This window comes from Jaculus jaculus, chromosome 15, assembly GCF_020740685.1.
Source record: "Jaculus jaculus isolate mJacJac1 chromosome 15, mJacJac1.mat.Y.cur, whole genome shotgun sequence".
Classification (NCBI taxonomy): Eukaryota; Metazoa; Chordata; class Mammalia; order Rodentia; family Dipodidae; genus Jaculus; species Jaculus jaculus.
The window spans coordinates 643,926-663,223 of record NC_059116.1 but is presented as its reverse complement, the minus strand read 5'-3'; the positions used below and the strand labels follow the sequence as shown (position 1 = coordinate 663,223).

Genomic DNA, 19,298 nt, shown 5'->3' with positions numbered 1-19,298 from the left:
TAACCTTGAGAAGATTAAGATCAAATTTTGAGAGAGGTCAGGTGTTGGCATGGAGGATAGAGATTTCCATACAGTGAATTTTTATAACTACCTTTGGTACACTAAAATAATTAAGAAATCACTAAACTGGTTACATTGCTTCAGTATTTTGTGACATTAGGAGAAAATTGGAGAAAATCTGGGTCTTAATTCAGGAAGCACCTGAGTCAATATGTAGCTAGGTGTTTTCCTTTTTATTATAATAAAACACATTGTTAATTTTAACTAACTTGACATTTTCCTTAAAATTTAAACTATTCCAGAACTTGTACTTCTCAAAGAATGTCAATAATTCTTTGATTTCTCATTTTATTGTTTGGATCTACCAACCATGCACAATCCATGTTTACTGTGAAAAACAAATCTATTAGATAGCAGCTTTGTGATGTTATTAAATCCTTCTTTCCCAAATTCTATATACTTTAAGGTAAAATTCTTGAAAAATAAGATCATTATAAATATTTCAAAATAACACAAATTATTTCAAAATAAGACAAATGCAAATATTGATAAAATACTGTGGTGCAAATAGTACATCTTTTTAAAGGGTACATTCAACATGTATGAGTAGGGTTTTTTATTTATAGCTCACTCATTTTTAAAAGTTAGAATACAGACAGTGGAGAGATGATTCAACAGTTAAAGGTGCTTACTTGCAAGCTTAGTGGCCCAAGTTCAATTCCCCAGGACCTACACAAACTCAAATGCACAAAGTAATTCATATGTCTAGAGTTTGTATGCAGTGACTGTGGCCCTGGTTGTCCATTCTTTCTCTCCCTCTCCCCGCCCCCTCTCTCTCTAATAAATATTTTTTTTAAAGCTGTTTAAACTTAGGATAGAAAGTAATCTATTTTATTGTGGCACTTCCATACATAATGCCATTATAATTTGTCCCTTTCCCCCTCTGCTTCCTCCATACCTCCTCTGCCTACCTCTAACTGGTTCATTTCTTTCTCAAGATTTTAGATATAAAAATGAACTTCAGAGTTCCTACAAGTACCAATAAAAGGTGCAGATACAACACACATTTAATGAAAAAACTGATTATTTTTCTTGATCCATTAGAATATTTATTTGAGGCAGTAGCATAGTAAAGAATATATTTCTAGTAGGGAAAAATATGCAACTATCAGACATAAATTGTATAGATACAAACATTTAAAAATTAGTCTCATATCCTATTTACCTGGTTAGTAAACTAGAAAATATCAATTCTAGACAAATAGATATTCAATAGAAATCTGAGAAATAGTTATTAGAAAGTATTTTTATTTGTTATTATATTCTAATTAGTCTATTAAACATGTTATCTAGCTACATCATTACAAAATTTACATGAATTATTCACCATTAACCCAGTTTTTACAAATAAGTGCCTTAAAGTTTAAAGTAAATTATATGCCCAAAATCACACATGCATAACATGCTGAGAGTAAAACTAGTTAATTGGTTTAAATTCAGACATGATTGAAGTCAACATATATGAACTTTAATAGTCCCTTTTCTACTTTGACTTAATTCTCTGTTCTCAAGGTCCCAGCCTTTAACCTAATATGTCTACTTTTTTGATTTTCAGAATCAACTTCAGTGCTCAAGACTGCTTAGTTTATACTTCAAGAATTCATTTCACTAAGTTTACTGTAATTCTACACTTTCTGGGAAGGAAAGAACAGTTGAATAGTGTCTGGTTCCCTAGGGACAGACACAGACATCTCTCTCTGTCTGTCTGTCTGTCTATCTGTCTCTCTCTCTCTCTCTCTCTCTCTCTCTAACACACACACACACACTCACTCACTCACTCACACCTACATTAAAAACCTAAGTGGACTTTGAAAGGGGAAATGTTATAAGGAACAAGAACCATAGTACATCCTTGGTTTAAAAAAACAAAACAAAAACAAAAGCTTGGTGGCACACGCCTTTAATCCCAGCACTCTGGAGGCAGAGGTAAGAGGGTCGCCATGAATTCAAGGCCACCCTGAGACTACATAGTGAATTCCAGATTCCAGGTCAGCCTGAGCTAGAGTGAAACCCTACATCGAAAAAAAAAAAAAACTATTGGAGAAAAGAAAGAACATAGTAAGAGAGAATTTTTTTTTAAAGAAACTCGGGTATCATACTATAGTTATTACACATAGGGAAACCACAACACAGAATTCAATGATAGGGGGAAAAAATGCACTTGGGTCTTCTCAAGTCAAAAGGGACCACAGCTATAGATTAGTGAGACTGTACTCAGTGAAAGTCAAAACATATCTTCACCCTCCATCTTCTATTTAAAAATACTTTATATAATTGAAGGTGGAAGAAATTCTCATCCTATCTATAAGTTCCTGGGGCAGAAAGACAGCACCCAAATTAAGAACATCAGACAGCGTAACTAATAAGATACATGCTCTCCATTTGTTTACTTTGTACTCCCAGTGGCTAAGTGAAATATTAAAATCGAACAAAATAGACTTGGGGAGATTGAATAGGCTAACTTCAGAATAAGAATCACCTCATGCTAGTCTAGTAAAGCCCTGGGACAAAAGGAAACTCTTTACTGTGGCCTTCATCAGCTAGCATGCATTTCCAACTGGAGATTAAACAGGTAGTTCTTCTAAGCTGATTCATTATCATCTACCCTGATATATATTTTTTAATTATAGTGTTTTTTCTCCCCTCCAAGTATGTCTTTCAGTGTTGCTTCCTCAATGCTTATAGCAGCACCTGGAGTTATTTGCAGAGGCAAGAGGCCCTGGTACACCCATACACTCACTCTGTCTTCTGTTCGTCTTTCTCTTTCTCTTTCTCTCTCTCTTTCTCTCTCTCCTCTCAAATAAATAAACTAATGAATTAACAACAAAAACAAACTTTAGGAAACCAAATACTATGTACTTTACCTACATACTGTACAGTACTGGAAATATTTGATTAATAATAGATTAAAATAATTATCTGCCTTCAATGAACAGCTTTATCTACCTAGAAATATTCTTGCATTTCTGGATATTAAACAATTGTGAAATGGGGTGCTTGGGGGCCCAGGAAAGTCCTTGAACTCTAAACCCTAGGTTCATATCTAATTTTAATCAAAGAATTGAATAAAAAAGACTGAGAAGGATAATTATTAAATTATATTTATTGAGTGAGGTACAAAGCCAAGGAAAGGCACCCACTTGGCTAGAGATCCCACATGGAGGGCCTGGAAAAACCACAGAAAGAAAAGAGAGAAAATAAAGTTCAAGGAGCTCTTGCCATTTGGGGAGCTGGCGAGGATAAAGAAGCCCATGTGGACAGTAAGAGTTTAGGGGGCTCTACCAGCTGGAACTGGACCCAAGCCAGCCAAGGCCCAGCAGAGGGAAAATCTCACCCACAGCTAGAAGTTCTCAAATGGACTTCCCCTTGCAAAGGTATGTATAACCTTATAGTGGTGGCCTGTCTTCTGGCTCAAGTGAACCAGAGGGACATTGGGTAGGGGTAGGGGCTGTCTCAGGAAGAGGCTAGCCCTGACACCAAGTTCCAGGGCCTGAACTTGACCACAATGTTTAAATCCTAAGAAAGACTTCCCTCCCAGGAGTGGTCCTGGTTGTTTATGGAAAAACAGGTCTAGGGATCTAAGCAAGAGATAAGAAGTCAGATCATTTTGGGCTGGAGGGATGGCTTAGTGGTTAAGCGCTTGCCTGTAAAGCCTAAGGACCCCAGTTCAAGGCTTGATTCTCCAAGACCCATGTTAGCCAGATGCACAAGGGGGTGCACACGTCTGGAGTTCGTTTGCAGTGGCTGGAAGCCCTGGCGCCCCCATTCTCTCTCTCTATATATATATATGGGCCTCTTTCTGTCTCTGTCACTCTCAAATAAATAAAAATGGAAAAAAATATTTAAAAAAAAGAAAAAGAAGTCAGATCATTTTTGGTTTCTAGCAAATGCAGACTTTCTTTTTTTATTATTATTACTTTCAGGAGGCCAGTTACCCTAACTATACCCCCTCTCATTTGGTTTATATGCCAGATAGAGATGAATTTACTTTGATTTGTTTTCATTCTTATAACTAAACTTTTACTGTCAGTTCTCAATTTTTCATCTAAATTCTTTACCAAATATCAAATAAATTATGTTCTCATACTTGTAGGATAACCACTTTGGAAGAGAGGGACATTTTATGAATTTTCCCAGTAGCAACCATCCCTACAACACCTGTGGCAAATCATTCTGTGTGATGATCTTGTTGGTTTTCCCTAATGCCTGCTATGACTTACCAAGGAGCACCTTCAAGTTCATTTGTGCCATTCTCTGCCTCCATCTTTACACTCCTCACTTCCCCCTCTCAGATCCTTCAATGCCCCAAGCTTTTTCCTGAGTTAGAAATACCATAGGTGCTTTTGCGCTGTCTGATTTGCTTTTCTCCAGTTCTTTACCTAACTGGAACCCAGCTATCCTTCACATCTCAACTGGCATTCTGTGTCCTCACAGAAGACCCCCTGGCCACACCTACCATCATTCTTTTCCATTGAAAGAAGCTCCTTATAATCACAAAACTACTTAAGATTCTTTAATTTTAGTTTCTTTTAGTGCTATCTAATGTTTTAATTGTCAGTACTCTCTATCTATCCATATATATATATATTATATAATTTTGAAATTTTGAAAGAGGGCTAAAGATGTAATTCAGAGAGAGAGAGATAAAGAGAGGGAGAAGTTTCATTTTCTTAATATCTTACATTCATATGTGCAACACTTTTACTCACTGTTTTGTTCTGAGCAATATTTAAAGAATTTTTGTCTCTCCTTAGCATTTTCAACAAGGTTCAGTACACTCTTGGTTTCAGTCTTCCTTAAACTATGCTGAAAATGCAGGCTTTGATGGGCTCTCTCATTTCCATCCATTTTCTTAGACTAAGTGAAATGCATTTTAAAGTTAGTTTTTCTAATTTCTTTCTGGTTTTTGCTTTTGTGTTTTTTTTTTCTTTTTTTTTTTGGAAGCCAGCACATATCAAAGTTGCCAATGGTTCCACATGGCCACATACTGTCCTCAAGATCATGGCTTTAAAAGCATCCAGAGATTCTCATATTCAGCTATGACTTCTGTTCCAAATATATAGATGCAAAAGTCCAATTTTATATTTCTACTTAAAAAGCTAAAAATAGGAAGCTGAGCATGTTGGTGCATGCCTTTAATCCCAGCACTCAGGAGGCAGAGGTAGGAGGATCACCATGAGTTCAAGGCTACCTTGAGACTACATAGTGAATTCCAGGTCAGCCTGAGCTAGAGTGAGAACCTACCTTGAAAAAAAAAAAAAAACTACCTAAAAATACTTCCCAATATTGGTAATGGAATCTTCACTTTTCTCTCAAACATGTTTTTTTAACTAGCTTTAACAATATTAGGAAATGACTTCATCATTTATTTAGTATTTTCAGTAGGCATCCTGGTAACCATTTTTGCTCTTTCATTTCCACCCTTTATCCAATTTATTAGCAATCCCTGCCAACTCTGCTTTCAATATTTTCTGAAGCAACCTGATTCTCTCCAGGACCATTGCTCCCATTCTCATCATTGCTATAGCCATCTCCAGTCTATTGGAATAGCCCCTATCCACCTTTCATTTACATTGGTCACCCAAAATTCATTGTTCTTCAGGAAGCCAGAAAATTTGTTTTAAAAACATCATTTCTATAGATATAAAACACTTTATTCACAAAGAAGTAAGTGTTAGAATTTGAAATGATAATCATGCAAATATTCTGATTTAATCATTACATAATGTAATATTTCTCTATTTCTGCAGTGATTTGATTCTTAAACCCTTAGAAATACCAAAATGCATATGTTTAAGGCCTTATATGAAATTACACAGTATTTAAATATAACCTTCACATAAGTTATGTATTTTTTTAAAAATTATTTATTTATTTATTTGAGAGCAACAGACACAGAGAGAAAGACAGAGGGAGAGAGAGAGAATGGGCGCACCAGGGCTTCCAGCCTCTGCAAACGAACTCCAGACGCATGCGCCCCCTTGTGCATTTGGCTAACGTGGGACCTGGGGAACCGAGCCTCGAACCGGGGTCCTTAGGCTTCACAGGCAAGAGCTTAACCGCTAAGCCATCTCTCCAGCCCAAGATACGTATTTTAAATCTATACTTTAAATCATATCTAGATTACTGACAATACCTAATTGTATTACTTTCACTGCTGTGACAAAATTCCTAACAAAAACAAGTTAAGAAAGGAAGGGCTTATTTCTCATTACAGCTGGAGGTAACAGTCCACCATAGTGGGGAAGATATTATTGTGGAAGCTTACTGACTCCATACTCATGCAGCAGAGAGGAGTGATCTGCTCAGCTAGCTTTCTTCTTGTTATGCAGTCTAGCATCTCAGGCTCTGGACTGGTACCACCCACAGTTACGGTGGGTCTTCCCACTTCAATTAACCTACTCTAGAAAATTCCTCACAAACATCCCTAGACATTTGTTTCTATGGTGATTCTAAATCCTATCAAGCAAAGATTATCATATTAATTCAGTGCAAACAATGTGTAAATGATAGTCTTTTGGGGTTGTTTAAGGAATCATAATGAGAAAGAGTCCTGTATTCAATGAAGATGCAATCTTGCTATACATGCAGACATAACCCATTGATAAAGAGGGACAACGATATATGTAATTGAAACATCACAGTGTACCTCAGAAATAAGTACAACTACAATACTTCAATAAAAATATAATAAACTTACAATGAAACTCTCTCTATAACTATACAGCCCCTCCCAGGACACTTTCATTATGTTACCTTTTATCACATTTTTCATAATGATCTTGTAGAATCACTGATTTGTTTATTTATTTTTGGAGTCTATTTGCCCACACTAGAATGCAATTTCCATGTTATAGAATTCTTGCATGTTTATTAACTTTGATTATCCACAGTACTTAGTAGAATATGAAAGTTCATAGAATACTCAGTAAGGATTTGCTGAAAAATGTTTACAGGCCCTATGTCTAACTCACAGTTTTTCTCATTTCACCTAGAATAGAAACCAGAAGGCAACATATATATTAGGGCCTTCAAATCCATCAATGACCTGGCCCTGTTATTGTCTCTATCCTAGTGGATACCTGGTAAGCTTCTGCTTGCTGGTCATTCAGTCCTCCTTGTATCCACAGATGTACTTCCTCACTAGCTCCAGATCAGCATGGAACTAACTTCTCAGTGAAGGACTTGATTTGCCATTTCAGCACTCCTTGCCTCTACAACTGAACTCAATGCTCCTTAGCACTTTCTCATAATGTACCAAGGATTAAATTGTTCATCTATTTTACGCTTTGTCTCCCAGATAAATGGTAAGATACACAGGGTTAAGGAAATTTGCCTATTTTGTCCACTTCTGTTCACTAGAGCCCAGAACGGCATGTAACCCAAAAGAGTTATTTGTTGAACAAATGTGCAAACAACTGAACAAATTGTTTTTCTCAATATATCAAATAGTTGCTTAGTTAAAAAGACAAAAGTTCTAAGAGGTTTTCCACCATTTACTAACAGAATGCTTTATTGGTCATACACACGTGCCCCTATTTAAAGAAGGCTGAGGAGAGAAGTTTTACATTTGAAAAATATGGATGGTGATTGTAAATGGCTTCATTCAGATCAATGAAGTAATACCCTCAACTCTACAGGTAGGGTTTAGGTTCATCAATATTCTTCATAGGACCTATAGGACGTGTTCCTATAGGACAAGTGTACACTCCATACATACCTAGCAATGAATAAAACAATCATTCCCCTTTGACAGCTAGCTTTAGTAATAATTCGTGGGAAGCATCTGGTTTGCCCTGTTTCTATTGTAATTATTTCCCTGCATCTCAACATTATAATTAATTACTTCAGAGCTGAACTATTGGTCAATCTGCCTTGATGAGTCAACATGAGAAACTGGATTCATTGTGAGGCAAACATGATATGCATAGTTGGTCTGCAGTTCATGCTTCACTGATCAGGAAGACCGCAAACCAGGCCAAAGTTGTCAAGAGTGGGGGTGGAAGAGAGCACATTTCAGTTTTGAACAACCTAGGACTGTGGATGGTGTCCACATTTCCAGAAGAACTGTTGGGTAAATGAGCAGCAGTTATGAAACCAGAAGATATTTCTGTATAGGAGGATGTAGTGCAGAGTTGAGAAAAGGACTCTGCATGGGTTAACTCCCTATCAGGTCAAACATGCCTGTTCCATTACTGACCTGTGCAGAGAGAACTGTGCTTTGCTTGCACTTGACAGATTCTCTTTATTGCTTCTTGGCAACAATGAGAACAGGCTTATCCAGTTTCATCTGAAATGGTTTGTTTTCCTTTCAAAAGTAATTATGGCAACATGGTACAATAGTCCACAACTCCACTTGTAAGCAGTTCTCTTACATATTAAGGCATCTGTCAAGAGCAGCCTTTGATGAACCATAGGAATCTCTGCCTGGCTGCAAGAATGGCTGATCTGGATCTCATATGGCTAAGGGATTCTGATTGGAAACTATAGGGTAGGCTGGCATAAGAAAAGCATGACTCTCACCTTATAACTGCAAACTAGATATTACAGTAGCTTGAAATATAGTATCCACCTGACCTTTTTATAATGCTGAAGTCCTTGTTTTCTGTCTACTTTGAAAAACATATAGTTATTAACCATGTATATTACCTTATATATGCTACCCAGAAGTGTGACTGAGAACCGTAGACATTTGTCTTTAAAGCAGAGCCAAGATCAAGATTAATACTTTTACTATAAACGGTAATTTTCTAATGTCCCTGAAACTGCATGCTATCCATTCAGACTTAATTTATAGAAATGGAGTCCAATAGCTGTAGTTTTTTAGATCTTGCACAGGAAGCCAACAAAATGCTACAGGTGTGCCAGCTTTAACCAAACACAGCCTTTCCTAGGAAGGGCATCTCTGCTTACATTTCACTTGGTTCAATAGATTTAGGAGGTGTGATATGATCATGTTACCGTGAGGAACGTGTTGGAAGCTAGTTTATTGGGACCATTAGCAGGAACACTCACCCCACACCTCAGATGCAGCACTCAGATAAGAATCTGAAAGTAGCAGAGTAAAACATGGGAAAACAGAAATGACTCTTGATTGTGGCCGATTCACCTGAGGAAGTGCGGAGAAATGTCCTGTCACTTGCCTGGCCAGAATCCCTAAGTCACTTCTCCCCAGATGCAACCCCGAACATGCCTTCGTCGTTCTTGCTCTTATGAATCATTATCTTGCTGTTAGAGATGGAAGGCACTGGGCATGCCTGGGTCCAGTGTTGGTGTTTTGGTTTGGTTTCTGCCCTCACCAGCTGTTGGATAGGCAAATACCAAAACAAAGGGACGTGGCTGAAGCAGCGCTCGGCAGCCGGGGTCTTCTCCGCAGGGATTCGGAGCGGACTCAGGGAACTCGGCAGCGCCAGGCCTGCGCCCTGAGCCGCTTCACCGCCGCGGGCGCCGGCGAGGGTGGCGGCGCGTCCAGCCTCAGCCCGCCCTCCGCAACTCACCAGCCGCCCAGCCGCCAGGAGCGCGGTGTCGGGTTTCAGGTCCCCTCGGTGCCTCGGCTTCCCCGGACCTGCAGGCTTCTGCTTCACGGCGCTACTGTCATCCTGTTCCTCCAACCTGAATCTGGTGGGTCCCCAGCCCCGGCCTGCAAGACTGCAAGTGGAGGGGCTAGAAGCACCACCCCAAGGCACCCAGGCAGCTCGGATCAGGACCGGGAAGGTTTGCGTGAGGAGAAGGCGTGTCTCCGTCCTCCTAACGCGGATGTGCCCAGCTCACCTCGGGCCAATCTTGGCTGGGTGACTCAACATGGGCACTAAGAAACACACTTGGCTCCTGGTTAATTCTCCATGCTGTGGGGTTCGGTGCCCTAGCGACGAGCTCATTTTTATTTACTTATTTTTCTGTGTTTTCTTTGACATCTCGATCTAAGAGCCCATGGCAGTGTGGGGAGACATAGCTTGTCTTCATGGAGGATGAGTGGACGAGTGGACCGGGTCCCAGGTAATAGAAAAAGAAGTGGAAAAATTGCATTTTGAAACGTAGGACATGTTCATGAAAATATATTAGTTCGCATGTGCCATTGGAATCATCACTTCCTAAAGCCAGTTGAGAGCAAGCAGTTAGTATTAAAGTAACCACACACTCAGCCATTTAACAAATGTTTATCAAGTACTAATATGTGGCAATCCTGTTCTAAACACTGCATACGGTGAAGATCCTGTTTAGTCTCTGAGAATTATATTTTGATCATACTCTGACATTCCTAACTCAGACTCATGTTTAAGGTAAGAACAAGGCTGGATACATATAACTGCAACTCCTTAATTCCTATACAGAGAAAATGGTTCCAAACCTATGATTGTGTATTTAGGTTAGGGCTGGTGAAATGACCACTTATATTTTAATTGTTGAACTCAGCCCCCACCTGAAACCTCAGTAACTTAATATGGAGGTGGTCTGCCTCTGTTGCATAGAGGGCATTTCTTGTGGAAGGGGCAAAGAACCACTCAAACACAAAGATATTCTATCTTATATGCCTTGGTATTTTTATTTTTCTATTTTATTTATAATACTTGTTATTATTATTTTGGTTTTTCGAGGTAGGGTCTCACTGTAGCCCAGGCTGACCTGGAAAATTCACTATGTATTCTCAGGGTGGTCTCAAACTCACAACAATCCTCCTACCTCTGCCTCCTGAGTACTGGGATTAAAGGTGTGCAGCACGACACCCGGCATGCCTTGGTATTTTTATGATGAAAATAAGAATAATAGGGCTAGAAAGAATGTATAAAGAATAATACAAGCCAGGCGTGGTGGCACACGTCTTTAATACCAGCACTCGGGAGGCAGAGGTAGGAGAATTGCTGTGAGTTTGAGGTTACCCTGAGACTACATAGTGAATTCTAAGTCAGCCTGGGCTAGAGTGAGACCCTACCTCGAAAAATAACAATAATAATAATAATACAAATATACAAATACAAAGAATAATACAAGAATAATATAAATGGAGAAATGGGCTGGAGGGATTGCTTAGTGCAAAGCCAAAGGACCCTGGTTTGCAGGACCCATGTTAGCCAGATGCACAAGGGGGTACATGCATCTGGAGTTCGTTTGCAGTGGCTGGAGGCCCTGGCATGCCCATTCTCTCTGTCCTCTTCTCTCGCCCTCTTTCTCTGTCAAAAAAATAAATAAATAAAAATATTTTTTAAAAGAATATTATAAATAATAATACAAGAATGAATAAAGAATATATTTGTAAATTTTCAAAATTCGATGATAGGATTCTGTAAATCTATTTTGTGTCCATCAACAATAAGTATGCTTAAAACAAGGACAAATAGAGATAAGAGAATGTACAAGCTTGATTTTATTCCACTGTGAACACACTGATTTAAAATAATTAGCTTGGGGGTAGAGCATTTGACTGCATTTTTAAAATAATTTCCTGTGCTATATAGTAGTGGTTCATAATTCTCACCCAGTTAATGTGTTCACTGTTCACAATAGCTATCATTGTGCTGTGTACACTCTATAAAGCCTTTCCCTTCAGGTCATCTTGTCTGACCTCTACAATATTGCTTTGAAATGGGCAATGCATATATTTATTGCACCTATTTGAGAATGAGGAAACTAAATTTTAGAAAGTCCCAATATTTTTCCCATAATCGTGAAGGTCAGTCAAGGTAGAACTCAGGCACACTGAGCCTAAATGTAGAGCTCATGGGAGTCATCACATTTGGCTGCCTCCCTAAAATTTCTGGAAAAAAGTTCTTTTCATGAAAAAATTTAACACACACATTTATCATGTGCTCCTCTTTTTACCTTTCCTTAGATAAGTATGTCACCTGTCTGGTAGGGCCAACCCTTATAGGAACAGCTCTTCTGGACTGACTTGCCATATGCAGTCCTGTCTTTCCGGTTCTGAGACTCAGAGCCATTAGTGTCCATAGTGACACTACTATAGGGTACTGGGACATTTCCTTCTGTGTGGAAAGAGGGGTTTCCAGGAGAAGGTGAAGGACATGGCCATTTTACAAAGGCTATTTTGACCAGAGATAGAGCAGAACCAAAGACCCTTAAGGAAAAAAAAGCAAGGGAAGAGTATCATGTGTCATGATAATTATCTTTAAAAGCTTTCCTGTCCCTGGAGTTTGCATAGCACAAATTAAACAAATGTAATTTCTGTCTCATTCAACAAAGCAGCCCTGGGATTAATACATAGATAAATGTAGTTGGAAAACTTCTAGTTAAAAGAGCAAATTGATTATCTGTACTTTATCTTTCTTTCCTTAAATTCCCTGGACATAAGAATTAATTAAAAAAAAAAAGATAGTTTTAAACCATAAAGAAAAGTAAAAGAGAGAAGAGACATCAACAGATAAAATAAATTGCAATTTTTTTTGAAGAGCTGAAATCAGCTAGAAGATAGGTACCTGATGCAAAAGATGGATTTATATAGTGAGTATCTACAGGTGAAGCTTATGAATAAGAGATTGCAAACCAGTCTGCAAAACCCAGCATGTACAGGTCCATGAGTCAAAAATACCAGCATAGAGTGGGGCCAGGTGGTACAGTAAACATAAAGGTACAGCTAAACATGTATAAGCAGAATGCTTGGACCCCAAGTTCCCTTGCCCACTGTCATACAGTCAACCAAGCATAAATTCCTCCATCTGCTCATTCCAGCCTCTAGGAGATTGGAGGTTTATTTCCTGGAGAAAGTAAACTAGAATAATTTGTGTTTCAACAACATCAACTGAACATATGCCTTTTTACTCGGTTCAGGGAAAGTGTTGGGCCTTGAGAGGCCCAAATGAGAGGCCTAGTGGAACTTCCTGAGCCTAGCTAAAGTTTGGCGACCTGTCTCTAGCCAGCTAGGACTCAGCAAGACACCTAATGGCTTCTTGCCTGCTATTCCCGCATAGGAGTTGGAATTATCATTTCAATAGTCACAGTTTACTATTGGCCCTTACCTCTCTCCCCATCCTAGAATCCCCGTCTTCATTCTCAACATTATATAGGCAATGGCCTGTAACAATAAAGCAAGTTCCTGCTTTGACAACACTCCTGACTCAGTGTGAGTTTTATCCCATGACTAGGAGAGGTTCTGGGTTGACTGACACTCATCCTCCTCCTCAACCCCTTGGGAGGAGCCAGCAGGCCTGGTCCCTCCTCAGCACTACTACTACAGTCTTCATATTTAAAGCACTAAAATTTGCTTCTATAACCTGTACTTGCTTGTCAACATCTCTTTGTTCTCTTTCACTTTCGGTTTGTAGGCAAGCTGCATCTGCGGCTTTTGTACAAGTTTACCTATCTTTTGGATCCTTGTGGTTGCGTTGTACTCATGTGTCTGTGGGTTGCTATTGCTCTAATTTTATAGATATTTCTCTCTCAAATTTATAATATGGGACAGTCTACCTCTAAATCCAATCCTTCCCTAGAATCTCTCAGGGCACTCCTAAAGAGTAGAGGGCTTAATTTGACCGATAATCAGGATTGACAGACCTGGGATTGCCTTCTTAAGCTGGTTCAATGGCTGCCGGAAGGAAATCTCTTTGATTGGGATATGTGGGATAGGGCAGAGGCCCTTGTTTGTCAGGCACATGTGGAGAAGGGTCAAATACCCCCCTCAGGGGTTCTCCCTATGATTTGGGCCCTCAAGGACTGCTTCCCTCCAAGGTCAATCAAACATAAACAAAAGACAGAGGAAAAAAATAGTATACAGCCTGATCTGGCTACTCCTCCTGGAGATACAGCTTTAAAAAACCCAGAAAAGGGTACATCTTTATACTCCTCACTCAATCCCTTTGAGAGTGCTACCTGGCTTTCTGGGGGACCTCTTCCACCTCCTCCATCTACTAACCCTTTCTGGACCCCCTCAGCCTCTCCTTCATATTTGGCCTCCAAGCCACCAGAAAATAAAGCTACTTTTTTATTTCCCATCAATCTAAATCCTGGGGGCAATCACCCTGCTGCCTGGTATCGGTGGGAAGCTCGGGACCTTAAAGAGCTTTAAAAGGTGGTCTTGGAAGATGGACCCAACTCTCCTTGGGATGGGACCCTATTACAGGGACTTTCTCATCAACTTTGTACAACCCAAGATTGGAAAAATCTAGTCAGGACTGTCTTGTTGGGTCCCCTATACATTAAGTGGTGTGCCCTTTTTAAAGATTAGTGCCATACACAGGCAGAACGAAACCAAAGTCAACAGCACCCCTGTGCCGATAACTTTTGGGATGCTCTCCAGTACCTTTGATCAATATGCTACAGGCACTCAACAGGCAGCTATCCCTGACCCGTAGGGACCAGGTCAGGGCACTGGGCTTGGTGGCATGGAAAAGGCTTGATGAGGGACCCTCTGAACCCCCGCTTATGGGTATTACTCAGAAACCATCTGAGGACTTGGCTACATGTATAGATAGAGTGGAAAAAGCCTCCAAAGAAAATTTCCCACAGGGGCATTACAAGATCAGTTTACTAGAATATTGGTCTGGGAAGGGATGACAGCCAATCACCACCTCACCTGTGCGGGTCTCAAGGTCAACTCCATGAGTAGCTGGATTGTAGCCACCAAGGAAGTTGGCACTATCTCCCATCAGGTGAGGGCCATGACTGCCGCCCTTCAGGAAAATAAACAGAGAGTTGGCCACTACGATCTGCACATTACAGTTAAATCCTAAAAACTCAACATGTTTTGGGTGCAGGGATGAGGGCCACTTTAAAAAGGAGTGCCCCCAACAATCCAAAGCCTCCCCCGCCCTTTGGGGGCATGACCAATGCCTCTTTCACCCACTGCCCTAAATGCAAAAGGGGGTATCATTGGGCTAGGGAGTGTCGGTCAAAGTTTGACATGCAAGGAAAGCCTTTAAACTCCTCCCAGGGCTTTCCCCAGCCCTGTTAAATAAGAGGAAGTGACCATCAAAGCCCATTAGACCATCCCTCTGGTCCCTGGCCTTAGACCCAAAATTATTTTAAATATTGGCAATAAAAAATTCAAACTTCTCATCAACACTGGAGCCGACAGAATGGTCCTGAGAAAGGAGGAAGTGCCCCCCTCCTGGCAGCTTTTGCCCGGCCCTCCCCTACTGGTTGTTGGCAGGCAGTCCACCTTCTGGGAGACTGCCACTTGGCTCCCTTGGACTGACCCAGGTGGGGACAGGGGAAAAGTCCACCCTCTCATGGTGACTGGGCTCACTGCTAACTTACTGGGACAAGACATCCTTGGAGATGCCAAGGCTTTCATCACTACTGACCAGAAGGCCTTTTATAATGATTTGTTAGATAAAAAAGAATATCAACAACAGTTTGAGGAAGGGAGGGAATTTCATCCCAGTTATAGAGATGACCCTTACTTTGAGCAACTCAGACAAAAGTACTCCAATGAACACCCCTAATTCTAAGGGCCACTGCCCAGCACCCCCCCACCCCGTTTAAAATACAGTGGAGACCAGGGGATCCTATATGGGTTGAGCAGTGGGCTCTCCCTTCTTCTAAGTTACACCAACTCCACATACATATTGATCAACGGTTGGAGACCAGACATATCTGTCCCTCCACTAGTCCCTGGAACTCTCCTGTCTTTGTATTAAAAAAGCCTAATGGGTCCTGGATATTTTTACATGATTTAAGGCAGATCAGTAAATGCATGATCCCTTTTGGAACCCTCCAGAGGGGCTCCCATGGATCCCAGTTATTCCCAATATATACCATATTACTATCATTGACATTAAAGAGTGCTTCTTCTCTATCCCTCTCCATCCAAAAGACATGGAAAAATTTGCATTCTCTGTACCTGCTGTTAATTTTTATGGCCCAAATAGGAGATTTGAATGGACTGTCTTACCTCAGGGCATGGCTAATACCCCACCCATTTGTCAATATTACCTGTCATCCATTTTCTCTTCTCTTATCAATCTCCCCAATACCCTGTTTTATATTTACATGGATATTATTCTTGGGTGCCTAGATTCCTCCACACTCCAGGGCCTTACCTGCCAATGTCTAACTATTCTTCATACCCACAGCTTTAAAATAGCTCTCGAGGGGTTTCTAGGTAAAATTGATTGTCATTATGGCCCCCACAAATGGATGAGTTCTTTCTCCAGGTTAGAATGGAAGCCCCCCAGGCTTTTTCTTTCTCAACCTAACCCTGACTTTTTTACCGTGTTTACCAATGTAGGGCACCTGGGGGCTTCCCTAGCTGTTTACCCTCCCTTAAAATAGGAAAAAGAGCCTATGCCCATAAAGTCAATCTCCCATGAGGTTGAGGGGTCAGCACAATTCAAAGAACTATTTGCTGTCATTCTAGCTTTGGACACTATTCAAGGGCCATTTAACTTATTTTCTGACAGCCTTTATGTTGTTAATTTATTACCCAACCTGGTTGAGGTCCATATTAGACTGGACTCCAACCCTATATCTCCTCTGATGATTCAAGCTTGTTCCCTACTCAAAGAATCAATCCCATTTTTCTTCAACATCTCAGGGGTCATCAAAACTTACTGGGATTTCTCTCTTGAGGAAACAATTTGGCTGATAAAATGGCTTCTATGCCTCAGTGTAATACTATTACAGAAGCTACACGCTTCCACTTATTGACCCATGTCAACTGGAGAGGTCTCAAGCACGGGTTTCCACAGGTACCTGTCAAGGACCTTAAAAAATTGTCCAGACTTGTAAGTCCTATCAGTCTTTCCTCCAAGTACCCCCCCTTCAAACTACAGGAAGCAATCCTCGAGGGCTCCACCCTAATCACCTTTGGCAAATTGATGTCACACACTACTCTCCATTTGGAAAGCTTAAATATATTTCTCTTTCAGTCGCTACCTTTTCTTGCACCTGCTGGGCATCGGCACATGCCAGAGAAAAATCTAAACATGCAATTAGCCATATGCTTCAATGCTTTGCCACCCATGGACTACCTAACCAAATTAAAACAGATAATGGCCCCTGCTTTGTAAGAAAGGCCTTTGTAGATTTTCTCCAGACATGGAAGACCTCACATTCCACAGGCATCCCATACAACCCCTAGGGCCAGGCTATCATTGAAAGATATAATCAGACTCTCAAGTCTCAATTACAAAAACAAAAGGGGAATCCTTACCCCCACATGACCAACTAAAAAAAACATTATTTACCCTAAATATTTTAAATTTTTCTAAAGAAGATAAACAATTATCCCCTTTTCAAAAACATTGGTCCTCATCCATTACCTACAGTTCTATCTGTGTAAAATGGAGAGACCCATTGGTCTGGAGAGGACCAGACCCACTCCTCACAGCAGGGACCAGACCCACTCCTCACAGCAGGGAGAGGGTTTGGATGTGTCTTCCCTCAAGATGAAAAAAGACCTGTTTGGGTACCAGCGAGAGACCTGAAATATTTGTCCCAACAAGGGGACACTGACAATCACTTCTCTAGGGAGTGTCCCATCCCTGAGGACTGCTCCTAAAATGCTCTTCACATTGCTAAACCAAACAATTCCCTCCCTTGTGGAGGATTGCTGGCTTTGCCTCCAATCTGGGCCTCCCTGGCTCCTTGCAGTACAGTTGCCCATATGACCTTAAAAAATTGTTCAGCCACCTTCTCCATCCCCATCCAGCTTTCCCAATGTTTCCTCTGGAACTTGCATTTGGGCCCCACCTTCCCCTAATAATTCCAGTATAGATGTGGGGTACATTCATCCTTCCTTATGTACTCTTAACACAACTGAGCCCAGTGCTCAACACTGCCCACCTTCTGGAATGGTTTATGTTTGTGGAGATGGGATGGCCTATGACTTTCTGCTCACCAATTGGATGGGCCTTTGTGCCCCAGCCACCTTAATCCCAGATGTAGATATCATTCCTGGAAGCTAGATTCCCTGGCTGAGGTAGTCCTACAAAACATGAGGGGATTAGACCTACTAATGGCCAAAAAGGGAGGCATATGCTTGTTTTTATAGGAAAAATGCTGCTTTTATGCCAATAAATCAGTAATCATCCAGGACAAGATTAAGAGTCTCCAGGAAGTCTTGGAGAGGAGGCAGCAGGACCTCCAGGACAATCCGCTGTGGACTGGCTTCCTTCTTACCCTACCTTCTCCCCCTACTTGGGCCCCTCCTTCTCCTTATCCTCACTGTTAGGCCTTGTATAATTAATAAGATTACACAATTTATTCACCAATGGCTAGAGGCAATAAAACTTCATCAGGTCAAAATATGTTATCATAGGCTCACAACTCAGGAGTCAAGCTCCTCATATGACTGGCTGTCCTCATATGAGCTTCCCTCCTCCGCCCTCCATGTGACCAGTGATGGGTGATCTCACACAGGCTGTGACACCCTAAGACAGGTCATGGAGTGGATTCTCAACAAGCTGGATAAATGGTACCCAGTGACGGGCAAGATCCCCAGAGGAGGACAACCTAAGATGGGGCCATGTTTTCCACTGTGCTTACCAAAACAAAAGGGGGATATGTTGGGCCTTGAGAGGCCCAAACGTGAGGCCTAGTGGAACTTTCTGAGCCTAGCTAAAATTTGGTGACCTGTCTCTGGCCAGCTAGGACTCAGCAAGACACCTAATGGCTTCTTGCCTGCTACATCCACATAGGAGTTGGAATTATCATTTCAATAGTCACAGTTTACTATTGGCCCTTACCTCTCTCCTCATCCTAGAATCCCTGCCTTTGTTCTCAACATTATATAGGCAACCGCCTGTAACAATAAAGCAAGCTCCTGCTTTGACAAGACTCCCAACTCAGTGTGGTTTTGCTCTGGTGACTAGGAGAGGTTTTGAGTTGACCGACAGTCCTCTTCCTCCTCCTCAACCCCTTGGGAGGAACCACCAGGCCTGGTCCTTCCTCAGCACTACCTGCCGGGGGAGCCTGACAAGTGAGTAAAACGTAAATGGATATATAAAGACCAAAATGAGAAATAAAACATCTTGAAATTGAAAATATACCCCAAAGTGTTTAAAAATATGATAGATGGATTAAGCTCAGTTAAAGAAAGTAGACTAGAAAGCTACATAAAATACTGGAGGATAAACCAGGTATAGTGGCACACACCTTTAATCCCAGCACTTGGGAGGCAGAGGTAGGAGGATCACCATGAGTTTAAGGCTACCCTGAAACTACATAGTGAATTCTAGGCCAGCCTGGACTAGAGTGAGACCCTACCTAAAAAAAAGGGGGAAAAATTATTGGAGGAAAAATATGACTAAAAGCAATCACAAATAGTTCTAGAAATGAAGTATTTCTGT

General features: G+C 40.8%; 1 protein-coding gene across 2 annotated transcripts in view; it reads right to left on the bottom strand.

Moving 5' to 3' along the window:
• Positions 1-19,298, bottom strand: part of Rab27b (RAB27B, member RAS oncogene family) — a 184,935-nt gene that overhangs the window by 65,656 nt on the left and 99,981 nt on the right. The window contains exon 1 of one of the 2 annotated variants that reach the window (XM_004654750.2): positions 9,558-9,748. The exons of the other annotated variant lie outside the window; for it this stretch is intronic. The gene's annotated coding sequence lies outside the window, so the exon portion shown is untranslated. Of the gene's footprint in view, positions 1-9,557; positions 9,749-19,298 lie in introns of those variants that run through there. 2 annotated transcript variants of the gene reach the window in all.